The following is a 20,664-nucleotide window of genomic DNA, read 5'->3' on the forward strand; positions in this document are numbered from 1 at the left end:
CCATGTGAATAAGGGGGGTGGGGGAAGCAAATGCTTGAGGGGGAGGGGGAACGGGCTAACGGCAGAGAGGACACAAGTGCGACATTACTCAACCAACCATTGAGACATATATCAGACAAGGACAAGCCTTTTCATTCTGTGGACTGTGAGGAGAACCTCAAAAACCTACTCTAACCTGTGCTCAGTGAAAATTAAACCAAGGAAGAACAGAAGCACAGCCCTTGTCCTCAATGGGTCAAAGCCTAGTAAAATGGATGGACCAAATTTTCATGAAATTTATACTGCGAATGTTGATTTATCAAAACCCAATTCAACAGAGACTTCGACAATCCCATGTACACAACAACAAATGTGTCAAAAGTGTTATTCCTTCAGCGATTCTACAGAAAAACGTACTGACGGTTGCAGGTGTGTTAGCTAACATAACAGAACTGGGCACTTAGTGTTGTCCTCTGAGTGTGTTGAGCTGTAAAATCCTGTTACATTAGTCCTAGGCACAGGAAGAAGTGGAGGCTGCTTTCACGTGTTTTAGAAAGCATGTGTCACCCTTCACCCTTGGGGGAGTCTCAGCTAGTGGGTGGAATTGGCAATGATGAAAAAAATTGGGGAGAAAATTGGATAAAATTGCCCCACAGGTCTGCCTTTCAGCACTGCGTTTTCTGTTCTTTCTGAAATCCAGGGAAGCATTTCTAAATTAATTAGTGGTAATCGACGGCATAAAGATCTGGCAGATAGAGATTAATTTGAAAAGTGCTCTAGTATTTCTTTGAAGCATCATCCATTGAAATATTCTTAAGGGAAATAGAGGTGGTTTCTTTACGGTACTGCTCCAAAGAACACTTTCTGTCAACTCTAAAAGCACTAGCAGAACTACTGCTGGGCCTTTGGCACTGGGGGGGGGGGCATCTTGCAACCCTAGCTGCCTCATATAGACACTGACACAATTGTACACACATTGCTACAGAATACCCCTTATGAGTGAATTCAGCTGTTTTAAAATGTGCTCTTTAACAGTTTGTAAAATATCCACAGAAAAGCATGAAATGGGATGAACTAAAGCAGCTGACCATGAGCCTAGGATCTCTACGGCCATTCCAGCACCCGGCTTCGCTCTGCATTGGGATGTGGAGCAGTGGAATTGCATTTCCTGGAGTGATAGTGACCTTTGAGATGAGTCTGATTTGTGATCTCACTAATGTCCTGTTGGCAGAAAAGAGATAAATGGTTAGTGGGTGTCTACAAATTTTTTGCCATAGAGCCATTCAACTTTTTGTACTTCAATAGTAACGTTCCTTCAAGACTATACACACAAACCCGGACACATGGTCATTTCCTTCTGCTTTATAAGGCATCTTTTCCAAGCCGCGTGGCCACAATCCACATTGATCATTTATCTTTCTGCAAACCGAAAAGGATCAACAGTGAGTAAACAAGCAAACTGCCCTCTCAGATCTTATTATTCAAGACAATTTCCATGGGGTGTGCAGATGCTGTGTAGTGTTTTTTTTTAATGTGGCACATTTGATCCTAATTATGCTACTGTCGTAATTCCACTACAATCAGATTTTAAACTAGAAAAAAAAAACTAAAATATATTTAATAACACATTTTAAAGGTTTGCTATGGAGACAGGTGGCAAATTCGGGGCAAATTCCCAGACATTTGTTTTTAACTACATTGACACACCTGGTTTAAGGTGATTAGGGAAGCCGGTATATAATCATAGAATGGTTTCTTAGTTTTGCCTCCTCTCTTTATGGATTGTTATGTTTAGGAACATTTTCTTATTCAGGTTTCCATTCCACCTTAAAGAGAAATGTTAGAAGACATATTACACAGCAGCTTTTATGGTGTAAACTCTGTACCACCTAGAGAACTGGAGAATAAGTGGCTAAACTTTGTTTTGTGCAGGCTGCACTGTATTCCAGCTTAAATGTTTAAGGCTAAAAATGATGTACAAAACAGAGCTGCTACATAACGCGAAAATCATAAAATTTCTCCTGAAGCCCTAAGGTTCTCTGAAACATTATGTTTTTGAAGTGAACACATAGTATCAGAGATAATACAGAAAGACATATTTGAGTACAGGGGGTACAGGGGTATAGTGTGTGTGACGCTTGATGTGAATTAAGAAAACAAAAGAAAATTTGTACAGGATATTGACCTCACGTTTTCACTACACTACGACATGGAAGAGAGGTTTCAATTAGTTAGACTTGGATTAAATCTCAATTAAGCCGAAGCTCTGAAGCCTTGCCTGAGTCCCATTTGCCTGAGAGCCAGATTGACACAGGGCTGCATTCACAGACACCACCTGCTCCTCTCATTCCCTTCTCCGTAACAGAGCTGTGGAATAAGTTACCGCCGGCAATGGGGACACGGGGCTCCGCAAAGTCTGCCTTTAACGGTCTTCCTGCGAGCAGCCAGCTCTGTCATCCAGCCCCGAGAACGATTTATACCGGAGCAGAGATCTCCGCTCATTACGGTCAGCAGCGGCCTCTCGCCGAGCCGAGGAGGTAAACCCGGGCCTGTCGGCCGTAATGGGGCCCTCTGCCGTAGCGCTGCGGCGAGCAATAAAAGGCGCAAGGAGCCATTAGTCTTATGCAGGCCGACCGGTAGCGGCCAGGATAATGAACTAAAAGGAGACGCTTAGAGCACCCAGAGGAAATAAGGTTCCTCCAGCTGAGGTAAATTCACCAGGAGAGACAAACAGAGAGGAGGAAAGCTTTCCAACTGACAACCCGACAAACAGCAGTGTCGAGAGAGAGAGAAAAATAGAGATAAATGTGTCCTCAGCATGAATATGTGTTGAAAAATCACTGGTAGGTAGACTGATAGATAGACAGATGTGGTTGGTGTAGTACAAAGGTAACACCATTGATGCCCATATGAGAGACCTTGGTTCGATTCCATGTTTGGGCAACCACCAATAAAAGTCCTTGGACAAGACTTCTAACACCGCGCTGGCCTACATGTAAAATAGGGTAACCAGACGGCCTCTTTTACCCGGACATGTCCTGTCTTTTAGACTTAAAAAAACGTCCGGGGTTTTGTTTTTCTAGAGCTTACATAGAATTTCGAGAAGCGTTTCGTTCACAAACTAGTCCCGCCCTCCCCTACTCCGATTGGTTCTTATGAGTGAGAAGGGGGCGTGGCGAAGTAGCCTAAAATCTTTTGATTGGACGGTCTGACTGTAGAGCTATTGTCATTGGTCGATAACCTTCTCTGTAAATATTTAATTGGTCAGTCCGCACGTCAGTAGTCGTCCAAACCCCCCCCCCCCACCCCCCCACCCCGCTCTGGATACAAGTGTCTGCCAAAATGCTGTAGATAGATAGATTTTTTTTTACCACCAAAGAATATTATAGGGTTACATATTGCTGGTTTTTTTTGCTGTAAACGAATGCCCCCTGGATTACTTGTGTATGTTATTGTGCAAAATCAGATCATTCGTTCGTTTATTTAAATTAATTTATATTTCAGGTGAGATTACCAAAATGATTACACATAAATACTCCACTGACATGAAGAATGTGAAAGCCAGTGCAAAATAAAATGAGATCATCCTCAAATACACAGTATGTAAACTTCCATTCTTGAGGAGAAAGCTAATGGACTGTGAAAAGCACAACATGCAACTGACTCCTAAAACGTAAGGTGGAAAAAATGAAAAACAAAAAATAAAAATATTGCATTTCACTGACTAAGGGCATTTGGGGTCATGAAGTTATAATAATGTCTATATTTGAGGTTGGGAGCAATACTGCTGTTCAGAATAGACCATACTCATAAAGCAACTAAACTCTCTGTGTGTGTGTGTGTGTGTGTGTTCCTTTTCAGATTGATGTGTCTGACAAAAAAAGAGCTGAACAGAATGGGCTAGGAGTTTAGTGAGGATGAAATTTTTGTTCAAGTGAGAAACTGCTTTAAAGTTGCCCCAACACACATTTCATTTGTCTTATAAAGACCACCCCCCCCCCTCTCTTTTTTTTTTTTTTGTCTTTATTCTCTTGAAGATACAGTGGGTGGCAGATCACACAGTAAGGTTTTAGAGCTTTCTTTAAAGGAAATGTCAGCGAAGCAGCATTGGTTTGCACTGGGAGTGAAAGGTACATATTGAGGCAAGTTCTTTTGTCTTTGCTGTATGCCAACACTTGCATAAATAACAGCGATTACCCACATAACTCTCAGTTGTGATAGCACTGAGGGAGATGGCTCAAGTTGTGGGCCCAGAACCAGTGTTCTTCCCTAGAAACACATTCCTGTGATTCTTTTTGGGTTGTATGCTTGGGAAAAGCTGACATGGACTGGCTTTCCCAAAAGCACTGAAGCACCAACATCAGTTGTAGAACGACTATTTTTCTGATGAAAAAGGTTCTCTGCTTTCAAAATAGGTGTCATTCTGGCCCAATACGCTTGCAAGTCTGGAATCAACAAACCTGTGACACAAGCAGCCGAAGGGCAAGGGCCTGGCATCACCACATAAAAATGCTTTATTTTTCCTCTTTTTACAACTAAAATAGGAGAACCACAGTAAGAGTATCACAGCAGTGAATCATGAGTTGTCAAAAGAAGAAATAAACACATTGCTTGTGATTATGGTCCTCTTGAGAAATGTAGTTTAAACAATGTCTTCCAACTTCTGCTTCTGGATTAGGGAACTCCCACATTCAGTTATGTAAAGACTGGGTTCTAAAACCAGTCAAAGTGTGGGAACAAGCACGGGCACACGGTGGAATGAAAGTGGCAAAGTAGAACATGCTGTTGTGGAGCAGTTCCTATACTTGTGCATGCGAGGAATAACATCCCTTGTGTAGCAATTCCAAGCTGAGTAAGTTACCAGCCAGTTCCATGGGGTGCTTTGCTCTTATGCAAAAATTGCTCTCTTTGATTTGTCTTGTATCTGCTCCTGTTCTTTTTTTCAGCACAGTTAATATTTGTCTCTGCTTACGCTCCTCATAACCTGAGGGTTTTGAACCAGGCTGGAGATGTGGGTGTGTTCACTGTTTTCTACTCAACCAATGAAAGTGAGGAGAAGTGTGGCAGTAACATTTGCAGTGGTGACAAATCTGTAATCCCTGCGGGTTTTTGGAGCATGCCACCACTGGATTGGGAGCAGAGGAAAGTTTCTAAAGAACAGAAAGACTAATTGAGGTAGTGATAGCAATGGTTAAGGCAATGAATTTTACAAAGTATATTCGCTGTTATTATCTGTATCACTACATTGGACTGACACCACGTATGATAAAGATCTCTCTGAAGAAATGCTCTTACAGTGCATACACACAGATACTTTGTATTGCCGTTTTCTAGTGATGTTGACTAAGGTTTATTTGCCATGTGAAGGCTGCTATTTATCCCTGCCAAGCTGGATGAAGGCCAACCCCTTATCTGCATTTATTTTTATCATCCTTGCTTTTCCTCCAGATGGTTTGACAGACCTGCCAAGACCTGATCATGCCTCCACAGAGATCTCACCCCCAGACGATGCTTAAAGAAACTAAAGCTAAAGGCAATGGGAAGTAATTACACATAGATTGAGCTTGGTATTCCAGTCATTATGGTAGTTGGCTTGCACGAGTCTAAAAAGACTGCATGTGCAGTTTTCTGTCACAAATCATCTCTCAGTGTTTTTCTTCAACTGGAGAGTGCCATTTATGAATGCTTAGGATGTTCCGTGTGCGACTACAGAGAGGGATTTAGTGATTGACAACCAGTAATCTTTGAAGTCAATTATTTCACTATACAATTGGCATGGTTGTCTGTGCCATGGCCAAAACAGCCTCAGCGTTGCATTTGGAGGATTACATGAAAAAAACACTGCCGTTTTTAGCAGCCTAATGCTCCTGTCTTGTGTGTACATATTCTGTATAGCAAATATCCCAAATTACAATCTCCTTTTTGACAGGTTTATTTAACCAGACCTATTTGAGACCACAAATATAACTATTCTTTACAAATCATAGACAGCAGTATTCCCATGGCTTACAGGTTTAATTTGTGTCTGGTTTGATTTAAATGAATACTTAATTCAATTGCTGTCATCTCCAGATTTTTAAAAATGTTGTCTATTCCAAAGCATTTTTGTCTCTTTGGAAGTTGGTAAAGCACAACATATTTTACTCTAGTAAAGTATCTGGTACTGTCTTTACAGACTCCGAGATATATTTGAAGCTTGAAATACATATATTTGAAATCTATACATAGAAAATGTTACCATGGTCTTAAAGAACAGCTGACAGAGGCCATTTCAGATGGCAACAAACAAATTTAGATGAATTTGCCCATGATTCCGGGTAGGCTTTGGACCCACTGTGACCCTCAAATAGATAGTGGTTATGTACAGCAAATATATGAATTTTGAGTAGTATTATTGAAATGTGGAAGCATATAGGAACCACAGCCACTCAGCCATGAAATGACAGACCACATAAAATTACAGAGCAGAGTTCCTGAGTTCTGGGGCGTACAGTGTGTAAAAGTCGTCAATGCACGTCTGACTCGATAACTGCAGCCATTTTTGACATTAACATCAGCAGAACCGCTGTGAAGGCATTCATGGCATGCGTTTCCATGGCAGAACAGTTGAATGCAAGCCTTATATCACCAAGCACAACGCCAAGCATCAGATGGAGTGGTGTAAAGCACAGTGCCACTAGGCTCTGCAGCAGTGGAAACATGTTCTCTCAAGTGACAAATCACACTTCAGGGTTAAGCATATGTAAGGAGAATGTTACTTTCCTGATGTAATTGTGCCAAGTGTAAAAGTTGGTGAAGGAACTACAATACTATGGGGTTGTTTTTCAGGGTTTAAGGCACCTTACGTCTAGCTTTGCTACAAAGCTAGCTTTGCTAATAGACGTCAGAAGTGACCCAAATATTTTCGGTAAAAACATGCTTTATCTAATACTTTTTCATTATGTGGTCACACTGTGTCCTAAACTACACTGACAAGTTTGAGCAAATGTAATGAAGACCTTAATACAGAGTGAGTGTGCTGAGAGAGATTTTGAGGATTTATGGAATAGACCTGGAGAATACTTGACTTGTAGCTTTTGTTAACATTGTTCACCTAAAGTAAAGTAAACTAAAAAAAAAATCTACATTTGAATTCTGAGCATTTCTTGGCTGGTGTACTCCATCTAGTTTAAGCATAAAATTGTCTAAATTAGATTTTTACCAAACCATTCTTTTTAATAATGTTTGGAGATGCTTAGATATTGAGGAGGGGCATGGAATTGGCATCAAAGAAGCACAGCTAATTACTTTGATAACATAAGCAGCAAAGGTGATTAACACACTTTTCAAAAAACATAAGTCTATGTATAGGTGCTAACTCTGTAAACCAAGATGCTGCTGTAGACCCAGCTGTAGACTTCCTACAGAAAGCATTACTCTATAAATGATGTGAATCACTGATGTTTTTTTCATAATCATAGGAATGTGCTTAATTAACTCAAGCATTTTTTGCAGATGACTCACTAACACATCCACTGGCTTTCTAGTTAGCGTATAAGAATGCCAGGCCTAATGGCTTTAGAGCTTAACACACAAACAGCAGCGGTGCCTCTCAGCTTCACCATTAACACAGTTAATCCCACGTCTTCAAGAAGCTGAAGTAGAAATGTTCCTTGCAGGCGGCTTTTCACAACAAGCTCTACCGATACAGTACATGAATAAATTACAGAGATAATTAAAGGAAATGTCAACGTAGGGCTGGATGGAGCATTATTAATGATGGCCGGGTTGTGTTAAAGTATCCTGGGCCAGAGTGAGCAAGATTAATGTGTGTTTAATGGCAGAGGGGAAGAATACGCCAGCTTTAATAAAGAGAGCTTATTTCACCGGGCTCTGCCTCTAGAACTGACCTGATCTCAACACCTAGTAGGGCACAAGTTTGACCTTTCTATAGGTCTAATCTTCCATTTCAGTTTGAGGATTTACTGTGAACAACAGCTATACATATTGTGTCAAATAAATTTTTATTATTTTGTAATACGTGTAAATAAGCAGATTATAATAATACTATTGCAGTATAAGTGTAAAGTGTGCACACTATCAGGCTATAGAGAGAAAATCCCTACTGGGTCTGCGACTGCAGGACTCAGTCCTCTTTACTGAGCCAGTTTTGTGGTTTTCCTGTTTTTATACAGCTGACTTTCACAAAAGGCTTAGTATTTACCCAGTGAGTTGAAAGTAAGCAAAATAAGTTAAATTTACTGCTGTATTTTTCTGTATAAAATGCTTTGGGGGGAAAAAAAGCTTTGTCTGCAGGTCTTCCTAGCCTCTATATCTGGGCATACTGTATAATATAATAACAATATAATTCATAATTTGCATATTTATACGTATTGCAAAACAATACCTTCCCTGTAAATAATAAATCGACATTTCAGAGACGCACAATTAGGGTATTATTATTACCAAATTATTTGGAGGTTTCCCAAATGTAATGGTTTGTTATACAGAGCTGATGATACAAACAGTGGAAACCATTCATTCATTCATTCATTGTCTGTAAGCGCTTATCCAGTTCAGGGTCGCGGTGGGTCCGGAGCCTACCCAGAATCATTGGGTGCGAGCCAGGTTCACACCCTGGAGGGGGCACCGGTTCTTCACTGGACAACACATTCACTCACACACTCACTCACAACTATGGACACTTTTGAGTCGCCAATCCACCTACCAACGTGTGTTTTTGGACTGTGGGATAATACCGGAGCACTCAGAGGAAACCCAGGGGACGGGGAGAACACACCAAACTCCTCACAGACAGTCACCCGGAGCGACAGTCAGAGAGACAGAGAGGTCAAGAGTATGGCCTTCAAGATAACAGTTCCATTACCGTATATCCAGTTAAATCTGGTTATATGCTCAACTTCAGGACTGTTTATGGACTTGTGTTTTATGGAAGGACATACATGAAATGAGGGTATGTTTCTGAGAAGCAAAACCTGCAATGAGAAATCATGATGCTGTAGCGAATGATGGAATGATTTTTGTGGTGAATCAAGAACAACATCCAAGTATTTTAATTATTATGTGTTTGTGTTCTCGAACGTAATTTGGGCACTGGAGGATGACGTCAAAGCAAAAAACAAGGGCACACGAACGCTGAGAAACAGCCCAAGTCTCTCCCAACCGAGAATAGGGGTCGGCGCACTATTGGTTCTCACAGACCTGCCCTTTCAATCCCCAACGGCACATAAAGAGCGTGTGAGGACAATATGAAGGAACGATACCATGAGAAGTGATATAAATATAGGATTATTATTTTCAGTAAGGCTGAACCAGGGGTTATGATGTTTATAACTCCAATGTTGTCATTTAAGTTCTCTACGTGAACAACAAAATCAGAATGACTCTACCCATGTTCTGACTTAGGCAGAGACTGAATGGTTTTATTTCACGGTTTATGGGTTTTCTAGGGGTACTGGAGAAGGTGATTTATAGGCCTATGTCCCCATTACCACTAATGAATGGCACATTTTTTACAACGAACCTCTTTGAATGACTTTATATTTTAACGATTAATTTGTGTAGAAATATAAAAGCATGGAATTCCCCTGCAACAAGTTGTTTGCTTTTCCTTATTTCTTGAATATTTTGGTCAGCTGGTGGCGCCGTTGCTCGACGTTTGTCGTATCTCTCTCTCTCTCTCTCTCTCTCTTTCTTTAGCTGGTCTCCAGGCTGCTGAGGCTCGACCCACAGAATGTAAATCCAGTCACACACAACGTCTCTTTCTGTGTCTATGGCCAGGACTGAACCTGTGAGGGAGAGAGAGAAGGAGAGAGAGAGAGGAGGAGGGGAGAGGTCTCTGTCCGTTTCCCTCAGCGGTGACCGTTGCCACTGAACTGAGGTAACGTACCGTTATTAACGTTAACCGACCGGTTAGTTAGCGTTACAACCGGCGGTGAAGCTGTGGGGAAATTGTTGTGGACGTGAGGGACCGAGAAAGGGAAGAGGGGGCGTTTTTTACGCTGCCCCCTCACACCTAGCTACCTGCATCCTGTCTTTTTTTTTTTTCTCTTTCTTGGTCTCCTTCTCTGTCCTACTCGCTGTCGTATTCCATTTTGTTCCTTCGTTCCATGGAGCCACGGGGAAATAAAGGCTTGTGACCGCACAGCAGCGCCGACGATGTCCGCCTCACTTCGCGTCCTCTCTTGCCTGTGGATCTCGGACTGAAGACACACTGGGACACAGGACAAGAAAAGACGGGTGAAGTGCAATTTTCTTATTATTTTTTTTACCTCTCATACTTTAGCTTTTAATTCTGTCTACAGTGAAGCCTTTCAAAATTGGTTACGAAGCTGAAGTTGGCTTTTTAATGTGGAAATGAGTATTGGAATAAGCCAATATCAGCCTCGCGGTTTCATTAACGACAGCACTCTTCCAGCGCTGCTTCTAATTAGGCTTTGTTGATACGAGCCTCTGGCTGTTCACTGTGATTTATCTGTCGTTGAAAATGTATGAAGCCCGTGTAATGTATTTTGTGGACGTCAGTGAAGGGGTTTATTGTTGAAAAATGACCCCGAGGTGCAGGGATTTCGCTATGAAAGGATGAAATGAGAGCTTGGCATTGGCACCACTGCAGAGAAGTTCATGTACCTACAGCGCATACGCTGCACAAATACCCAGGTAGGTCGGTTTGCCTTCATTGTAAAGCCACTCTCCAAGGCATTTAGGCCCTCACATGCTTCTGTCCATTTAAACCTTGGAGAATAGATTCATTCAGACTGGCCAGACTGCAACAAGGTCCAAAACTCTACGCTGGCTCTCTTGAAACTGGCATAACGCCTTTTCACCAGGTAACTTCTCCATACTGATACTGATGCTGAGTCTTGGCAAGCCTGCTACTTTCCAAAGCAGCCAACCCTCACAAGCATCTGTCTGTGTACACCGTGTTTGATTCAGGCAGACAGATTGATCCAGACTGGACAGAATGCTGCAAGGTCCAAAAGTCAAGGCTAGCTCTCCATTGTAAAAGCTGGCGTGAAGCCTTTCCTCTAGAGGACATCTCTGTGCAGATGCTGTTGCTGATTCTCTCTGTGATTCAGCCGAGATCAGATTCTCCTTGACTGGCCAAAAGGGGCCTGACCGCTTCCTCCAGAAATGCAGCTTGTAATATGGTTCTGAATTTTTCATGTGCACGGAGGGTTTCTGATTTCACCTGAATTATTAATTTGAGATATTTGTTACTTATGAGAAGCTCATATTGGAATTTTGTGAACAAAAAGTTGAGATGTGTATCTATGTTTGGTCTGGCTCTCATTTGGAATGTCCTTATACAAGATTGGCAATATCACAAATAGACGTACTCGCAATTTCTTTGGGTCAGAGGTGGAATAGTGCTTTCTTATAATTAGAGAAAGTTTCAAAGACTGATTTTTATTTATGTGTTTTTTCTTTGATACCATAGATTTGAAATATTTTAATGGTTATTGACATTGCTTGTCTGTAAGGGCACAAGGGGGGCTTTGCTCAGAGATCGCTCATCCTTTCTGATATGGAAACTGAAATATTGATTATTTACTAATATTCAAAATGTTTAATTAAAATTGAAGCTCATTTCTTTAGAAGAACATGGCAAAAATGCTTCTCAGACTACACCAACTGTCTGCAGTCTCACAGAAGAAAATCTTTACTATTATCTTTCTATCTTTCTTTACTACTATCTTTACTATTTGTAAAGATAAATTTGTTACAGGATAAAATAGGATTCATTGCTTATTTTCTCTCCAGCATCCAATCTGGTTTTGTTTCTGATATCAGCCTGATAATACTTATCAGTAACAATAGGCCATCCCCTGTGTTTGTCAGAAATATAATACATTTAGTGTATGCTCAAGAGGTGTCTTTGGTTTTTGCCTGTAGTCAGATGGGTACATTTATTCATAGCATGTCTAAATAAATAATCACATGAAACGGTTTCACTCCAGTGCAAGACTCAAAGGACAAACCACAGAGTAGTTGAACGTTGTTGTTTATAGCCATTCTCTTAATTCGTTGGTGGCCCAGTAGGATGTGGGAATAGAATGTTTAAGGAGATTTTATGGTTGAGGTGGTACAGAATTTGAATGAATTTCGGGTCCCGGAACCTCTTGTACTTTTCCTTTTTTTCTGTTCGAATGAGTTTCTGTGGTTTAAAAGGAACATCTATGATTGTATGGAACTACAGTTATTTTTTGGTTTGTTTACATTCAGAAGCTCTGCGTTTTTTGACGTGAAAAATCACTGTTGTTTATTCATGGCTAAAGTTTACCACGGAAACTCATTTACTTCCATGCAGCTAGCAGTCTTTTGGATTTAAAGTGGGTTCCTCCCTAAATAATTTGAAACACTAAGTCAATATTACTCACCTAAGGAGCAGGAATATCCTCATCTCTTTTCAGGATTTTCAGTGGTTGGAGGGCACTTTGGCATTTCTCTGTTGTGAGCAGAGAGCATGGAAGCTTGGCGTGTCTGACTGAGCCACTTTGTTTTTATACTAGGGCTTTGTAAACATAACATAAACATTAGACTGGTTTCCAGTGCACAAACAGACAGGAGAGTGTGCAACTGGTGAGGAAACATGTTCTGATGTTTTATAAAAAGTAAAGCATGTACAAATGACAGGAATATGTCCCTTTATAATTACCATGTAGTGCTGAGCCTACCAGCTCAGCGTTTAGTTTAGATGAACTCGGGACAGACCTAAAATCTTTACTCTGAAAACTATATAATAATTGGACTATAATACATTGAATGCTCGATATGTAATTTCAAATTATATTGTACAATAATTCATGTTCACTTCAATGTTCACATAACACCATGAAGTATGTTTTTATAGGCTTAAACAATTTAATCAAAACTGGGGATGCATCAATATGGAAACTGCAATATTGGCATTTTCCTGTATTTTTTATACTTTTCTCATACTTTTCACATAAATAGTGACAAGCTCAGCTTGCATTCACCAAGAGCATGACAATAAAACGCAAACAGCACAGTCTATGTTGACTAAACTTTCTACACATCATACAATAAATGTCAAATATTGGTTTGTGAAATCTGTCTGTCTTTTCTGTGCTATAATTTTGAATTCAGGGCGGCACGGTGGCGCAGCAGGTAGTGTCGCAGCCACACAGCTCCAGGGGCCTGGAGGTTGTGGGTTTGATTCCCGCTCCGGGTGAATGTCTGTGAGGAGTTGGTGTGTTCTCCCCGTGTCCGTGTGGGTTTCCTCTGGGTGCTCCGGTTTCCTCCCACAGTCCAAAAACACACGTTTGTTGGTGGATTGGCGACTCGAAAGTGTCCGTAGGTGTGAGCGTGTGAGCGAATGTGTGTGTGTCTGTGTTGCCCTGTGAAGGACTGGCGCCCCCTCCAGGGTGTATTCCCGCATTGCGCCCAATGATTCCAGGTAGGCTCTGGACCCACCGCGACCCTGAACTGGATAAGGGTTACAGATAATGAATGAATGAATGAATGAATGAATTTTGAATTCAATTGTCTGCCAACGTATGATTCCAGTATCATGTGCATTCCTACACAAAGCCACTGCAGTCGTTCTTCATATGTGTTGGGCCATTGCTGGCTAAAGGGTTCCATTTTTTTTCCAGGGAAAAAGTTCCTTTTGTATTTTTAGTTAGAAAAGTCAGCTAAGGCTAGCAGTCTAGGTGCCGGACAGGTTTGTTGATGAAAGGATGCTAAAATAGGCCTCAATTGAAATGTATTGTGTTTTCTGAAGGAAGGCCACATGTGGACTATACTTTTAAGAAAGAAGGGTTTGATCAAAACAGAGGCATTTTAGAAAAGACTTTTGAAGAATGCATTCCATCTGTTTGTTTGATGCATCCACACAGATTTCTTGTCAGTGATGAAAAGCAAAAACTTGTTGGAATTCCAGTGGGCAGATTACATTATTGCTGTGCTCTTTGTCATATTGCATTTGCATATCTTTATAGTAGAGCATCTTTGCTTTTGTGCAGTCAGCAGCAGACAATACACATTGAGGCTTTTTGAAATCAGATTTGCCGGCCACAGGTGGACTTTTTTCACGATGCCTCTTGCTTATTTTACACTATTTGAATAGTAATGTCATTAAGGTGTTGAAGCATATGTGGGTATTTAATTACCTTAAAGAAATACTTTTTAAGATTTTTTTATACTTAATTATTTCATCCTGCAGTCACTCTGTTCATTCTCACTTGTGCTACACATATCAAGATGAAGGCTGGAGGGATTTGGATTATGTGGAGGTGAAACTTTCTTCTTATTGTTTTCACACCTTGAGCATTGGAAACGGCGCGGCTTATAGACACTGGACCTGTCAGGAGTATTTGCGAATGAGCCACCTTCTACGTATTTGGGGCTAAACCAACGTGTCACTATTAGATCCAGTTGTCATCTGTTTTGATGTAGAGTGCCTGCAGGCGAGGAGCGAGGAAAGAGCGGAGGGTGATTAGCGTGAATCTTTCGCCTTTGTGTATTCTTCCCCTGCTGCTGCCTCTTTCATTTGCTATTTCGGTGGTGTGCTCCAGCATCCACAGAGGCTGCTCTCTGGTACGAGAGAGAGAGGCTGATAGGCTGTTATTAATGGCTTTGTGTCACAGAAGGGCTGAAACACTCACTCATCACTACCTGGGATTTATTCCGTTACACCCGCTATAACTATTATTCATAGTCGCACAGCGGTCATCGGCATATAGTTCTTTGTATGAAGCCCTCTTTTATAGATAGGGCCAGCTTTGTCTAGTGTTGCTTCCGAAAATACGTGGCATTAGCTATTGTCTACTTGGCAGTGGCAATTGACACAGGTTGATATGTTAAGAAATGGCCCTCTAACACCATTTGTTGCTGCATTAAATGGACATAATAGATATTCATGGAATTTGTTTCGGCCTCATTTCATGTGTCATCAAGCCAGTGAAATAATTAAATAAATTATTACAAATATAACATCTGTCCTCACAAAATTGCACTCGACAATTTAGTAATTGAGAAAATCACTCAGCCTGACCACTCCGCAAAAAGATGCGCCTCTGTATAAGCAGCAGTGTTCCCCAAACACATGCCAGCCTGGTCTAGCTTGGGAATTATACAGAATAAAAAGCATGTTAGATCAATAATGTTGGGTAATGAATGCATTAGTTATGAATATTTGACCGAAAATTTGGAGTATGACCAGATTCATTTCTCATTCAACGGTTGTAATTCAGCAGAACCAGGATTCTTAATTATTCTGCCTGTAATTGTTTGAGAATGGGGTTCTTATTATTTAAGGTCAGCATAATATTTCAGCTATGTTTTATTACAACTTGACTTCTACGTTATTTAAAAGAATCTTGCCTTCCTTTGCTTATGACCTTAAGTTCAAGAACAAAAGTATTATATTGTTTATTCAGCTTCAGGATTAAAAGACACTCCAGAAATCTGTTCATAATATCATGATTCCTTTTCACAATCATAATAGCATCAGCATGTGTAAATGCCAATAAAGGTGAAACATTTTCAGATATTCTCCATCAGTCACTCTCTAGTAACATACAGCAGAGTTGGTTTTGCATCTGTATAAAACAAAGACGTTTTATAAGTTATGAATAATGGGCAGATAATTCAGATAAGCTTTCATGAACTGAAATGATTAGCAGTTATGTATAATATGATGTTTCAGATAATGTACAGTACTTTGCCAAACTCAAAGTAACTTTATTCAGTTTGATTTAAATTCAAATGATCCTTCTGCAAATGAAAATAATGAAAATATGGGAAAATAACTACAAATGTATGGAAAATGAGATTGTTAACTGTTGTGCCAAAACTATTACCATTAAGTAAATATTACTTATCTTGTATTTACAGCTCTGGAAATAAATAAGAGACCACTGCCTTCACAGACACACCTCGTTCTACTTTATAAGATGCTGATTGGGTGATCACCTAACAAAATCCTATTCTAACAAACAACAGTATAAAAACCACTGCAGCTGTCATCACTATTCACTTGTTATAGAACTAGCTGGATGGGAAATGTTGTGCTAGGACTACACAAAACTGAAATGTACTAAAAATACAACTATTGACAGTGCCAAAAGTGGTGAAAGGAAAGGTTCTTAATAAGGAAATGAAGGGTTCAATTGTAGCTTTACTGGCAGAGGGATAAAGTGAGCGTCAGGTTGCTTCCATCTTGAAAATACCAAAAACTGCGGTTCATAAGACCAAGGTCAAGCAGCAAATGCATGGGACAACAAAGCTACAGGCTGTAGACTGTACTGACCGCCACCTTATTCAAATGTCACTTAACAACTGTAAGATGATGTTTAGTGGTCTACGAAAAGAATGGCAAGCAGCAGCTGGGGTGAATGGCACAGCGAGAATAGTTTGAAAAAGGCTTCTAGAGGCAGGGCTGAAGTTGTGTAAAGCTAGACAAAAAGCCCTTCATCAACGAGAAGCAAAGAAGAGCCAGACTGAAGTTTGTGAAAGACCATAAGGATTGGACTGTAGAGGACTGAAGTAAGGTCATCTTCTCTGATGAGTGCAATTTTCAGCTTTGTCCAACACCTGGTCGTGTAATGGGAGAGGCCTACAAGCCAGAGTGTCTCGCACCCACTGTGAAATTTGGTGCAGGATTGGTGATGATCTGGGGGTGATTCAGCAAGGCTGGAATCAGGCAGATTTGTCTTTGCGAAGGACACATGAATCAAGCCACTTTCAAAACTAAGCTGAAAGAAAAATTAATTCCTTCTCCTCTGACAATGTTCCCCAACACTGATGATTGGTTTTTTTCAACAGGACAGTGCTCCATGTCACACAGCCATGTCACACAGGAATTTTGCTTAGAATCTACACTGTAAACCCCAAGGTTAAAGGTAATTACCTGGACTGAGTGACTTCGACTCAAAATGTACTGAAAAGGTACACTAACTCTAACAAATAAATTATTAGCAATTTTATTTTCTTTGTGGGGCATGGTGGTGCAGCAGGTAGTGTCGCAGTCCCACAGCTCTAGGAACCTGGAGGTTTTGGGTTCAAGTCCTGCTCCGGGTGACTGTCTTTGGTATTTTCCCCCGTGTCCGCGCGGGTTTCCTCCAGGTACTCCAGTTTCCTCCCCCGGTCCAAAAACACTTGTTGATAGGTGGATTGGTGACTCAAAAGTGTCCGTAGGTGTGAATGTGTGTATGTTGCCCTTTGAAGGACTGGTGCCCCCTCCAGGGTGTATTCCCGCCTTGCACCCAATGATTCCAGGTAGGCTCTGGACCCACCGCGACCCTGAACTGGATAAGCGCTTACAGATAATGAATGAGTTTCTTCTTTTTAGGTTTGTGAAACTGTAAAGTCCTGTTTGTGGTTTTAGGTAGAACTAGCTGTACATGATAGATTAAACTGAACATAAAGGTAATGAGTTTGTGCAGTGTGACATCTGAAGTCACAGATTTAGAACGTAGAAACACAGCTCCAGGGTTGCTGGTTTGATAGGTGGTTTATGGAACTTGAAAATATTAAGGCAAATGATTTCCTTAAAGGAGCAATCTAATATATTTAGTGTACCCAGTCATAAAATGTCCAGGATATGTCATCATACTTTAAGGAAACAGGCTAAGTTGAAGCACTGGTGTCTCTGATAGCAGTGGTGAAGTCAGGATATTCTCTTTGAGAAGTGTCCGGAGTAGAGCTCTATTGGTGTTTCGGCTTGAGGTCCCACCCTCTGTCCAATCACATTTCAATCCAATCACACTGGTTTGCCAGGTACACAAACAGTGAATGAAATCCTCAGAGGCTTCTGTTAAGGTAAATTAATATTTTATATTGTTAATAGGGTATATATATTTTGAAATTTAAGTGACTTAAGTTATCAGTTGAATAACGGTGTTTAGAGCAGCTAATGGGCTAACACTAACTGATATCTAAGATGTTCATGCAGACTATTCTGTATGAAAGCTTTTTCCCATTTTTCAGCTGTGGGATTACCTAATGCATAAAAGATGTGTCGTTGTCAAGATGCTGTAACTGACAAAAGAAACTTTGCAAATCAGACTGTGTAGCTGCTGGTGTTTCCAGAACAATGGCCAATTTTAACACTGAAGTGTGTTAGCATTGAAAGAATGTATTAAATTATGCCAAAAGTTTGGTTATCTGCTTAAATTAAATGTGGATAAATATCAAAGTGGAAATATCATACTTAATGATAATAAATTAAGAAATGGCTAAGAAAGCTTAGTCATTTACTGCGTATTGTAATCAGAGTATTTCTACATGTACCTTTGATAAGTATTTCTTCATTAGTCCCCTGCTAATTGTTAAAAACCAAAGATTCAGTTGCTTTACATGCATAGAGGTCCAAAAATACTCTCTCAGCTGAAGTGCTGTTTAGAATGGCAGAGCTTTGAATTGGACCTTGGGTTCCCAGCACTGCAGTTTTTCCCATAGCCTGGCTGCCTGAGAATGCATTTGGCTGCATTCTTGTTGAAATGCTGGGAGGGAGGAATGGCAGGTTTTCTTTTTCTTTGTCTGTCTTTAAGTGATGTACTAGCCAGTCAGGAGTCTGCATTGTCTGCAGAGTCAAGTGCCTGCATAGTAATACAACTTACCTTCCAAAAAAGTAGTAAACACAAAATATACACTAATATATTAAATATAAATAAATAAATAGGATTTATCTTTATAAACATTGATAGAATTTGCTGAATAGAACATGATATATTGCTCATGATATATGTCTCTTTTTCCACTACTTAACATGGTTAGCTGGATTCTTAATAAAATATTTGTGACATGCTTTGGTTAAAATATTACAAGGATCAAATAACACAGCACTTTTCATACACAAGGGACAGAAAATCTAGGTTTTACTCATTTTCTCTTTGTTCTCTTTTTTGATCTTTTTGTTTTCATTATATCTAGTCAGTACACATATTTTAATGTAAGTTTATCTTTTACTCTCACATAAATGAGGGTCCAGTGCTGTGATTGGAGAGATAAAGGTGGGTCTGACAGTGTGATTGGAGAGACAAAAAAGAGGAGGAGGGACAATTCAAGTGACTGCTATCTAAATGAAAAGTGAAACAATTCTGAACGACTTGTTTTTATCCCATGTCCTTAGACTTAGGCAGGTCACAAAAAAGGTTCACAATTTTTCAGCTAATGTAACAAGTCATTTCACTTTGTAAGTTATGCCTCATACATTTTACATCAAAACCAGTGAGTTTGTGAAATATTTATTTAGCTGAAAACACATGATAATGTAATTAAATTATATTGTCTGTATTATACATTTGGTTTCTGTATTATTAATTAAAACATTTCCAATTTTTTCAACATTTACAGGTGTTTGAAAATGGAACAATTTTAACTCATCCCTAGGAGACACAGTCCCAATTGTTACATTTTTATACATGCTTATTATCAACATTACATTTATATTGGTTTAAACGTATAATAAAAATCTCAGGTGAGAACTTCAACGCACAGCTACCATATGGATAATTCCTCCAGTCACAAAGTAACTAAAAATACTTCCAACCTGCCTTGTTATAATAAGATACACTCTCAGAGTGTAGCTTGATTGCACAGCATTTTAAAATAAAAAATGTAAAAGAAAAAAAGGTATTTTTCATAGAGTAGAAGAGGATTTTTTTACTGAGTTCTGTTCTCCAAGCTTGCAACTGTTCCCTCAAAATAACATGAGGAGCATGAACAGGTCAGCTATTTTGAAACAGCACATAGCAGTAAAAATGATAGAAAACTTTCAGCAAAGATCCTTTTGTGGATATTTGAGTTGCCTCAGACAAAAAAAAGATTTATTCTTTTTGAGTTCATCTTTAAACTGTATGAATAAATTGTGCAGGTAAGGTTTTTTTTTTTTTTTGGGTAGTACTGCACATAAAAGGTGTGTTATTTTAGAAGGTCTTTAAACAAATTTAGCAGTTTGAACTAGAATGTGTAGACCACTAGCAGCAGAATCCCTAATTACGTGTCATGTCCTCTGTCCAAAGAAACAGCGTTTTACTGACATTTTCATTTGATGAGCCTCTGGTCTTTCAGTAGATTGCAGCTCAGCTTCAGGACTGCTTAGCAAGAAACATGGCATGTAGGTTTGTTTCAGAGAAGGCTCGGAGCATGTAAATCCAATTTTTACAGACTTGCTCTCCCTAAAATCACCCTAAAACTTGAAAGACTAAGAAAATCCTTCCTAAGACCCGTTATTCCTGCATTTCTACATATACGCATGCAGACAATAATTTCCCTTCAAGAGGTGCCCTGCTAAGCCTGCACTGGCCGAGAGATTATATGCTTTAGAGCTGTGTGTGTGTGGTATGATTTTGAAAGTAAATGGTATGATTTTGACTTGTAAATTTGAAAGTTACAGAGTAGCATTGTTTGTGAATGTCACAGTTATTTGTTATAAAAGGATGATTACAATTCAACTTCATTTTCTGTAAGCGCTTATCCAGTTCAGGGTTGCGGTGGTTCCAGAGCCTACCTGGAATCATTGGGCGCAAGGCGGGAATACACCCTGGAGGGAATACACCCAGTCCTTCACAGGGCAACACAGACATACATACGGACAATTTTGAGTCGCCAATCCACCTACCAACGTGTGTTCCTGGACTGTGGGAGGAAACTGGAGCACCCAGAGGTAACCCACACGGACACAGGGAGAACACACCAACTCCTCACAGACAGTCA

At 40.0% G+C, this 20,664-nt stretch overlaps 1 protein-coding gene and 1 long non-coding RNA gene across 2 annotated transcripts in view; one reads left to right on the plus strand and one right to left on the minus strand.

Annotated features, from left to right (window-relative positions):
• Positions 1-1,083: 1,083 nt before the first annotated feature.
• LOC136696252 (uncharacterized) lies at positions 1,084-1,805 on the minus strand. The gene is made up of 3 exons (XR_010802595.1): positions 1,687-1,805; positions 1,315-1,398; positions 1,084-1,200 (listed from the first exon to the last, which is right to left on the minus strand). It is a non-coding gene; the product is annotated as an uncharacterized lncRNA (long non-coding RNA).
• Positions 1,806-9,144: 7,339 nt separating this feature from the next.
• Positions 9,145-20,664, plus strand: part of cntn3a.2 (contactin 3a, tandem duplicate 2) — a 72,169-nt gene continuing 60,649 nt past the window's right edge. Inside the window, exons 1-2 of the mRNA XM_066671074.1 lie at positions 9,145-9,216; positions 9,679-10,218. The gene's annotated coding sequence lies outside the window, so the exon portion shown is untranslated. The remainder of the gene's footprint in view (positions 9,217-9,678; positions 10,219-20,664) is intronic.

This window comes from Hoplias malabaricus, chromosome 5 (genome assembly GCF_029633855.1).
Source record: "Hoplias malabaricus isolate fHopMal1 chromosome 5, fHopMal1.hap1, whole genome shotgun sequence".
Classification (NCBI taxonomy): domain Eukaryota; kingdom Metazoa; phylum Chordata; class Actinopteri; order Characiformes; family Erythrinidae; genus Hoplias; species Hoplias malabaricus.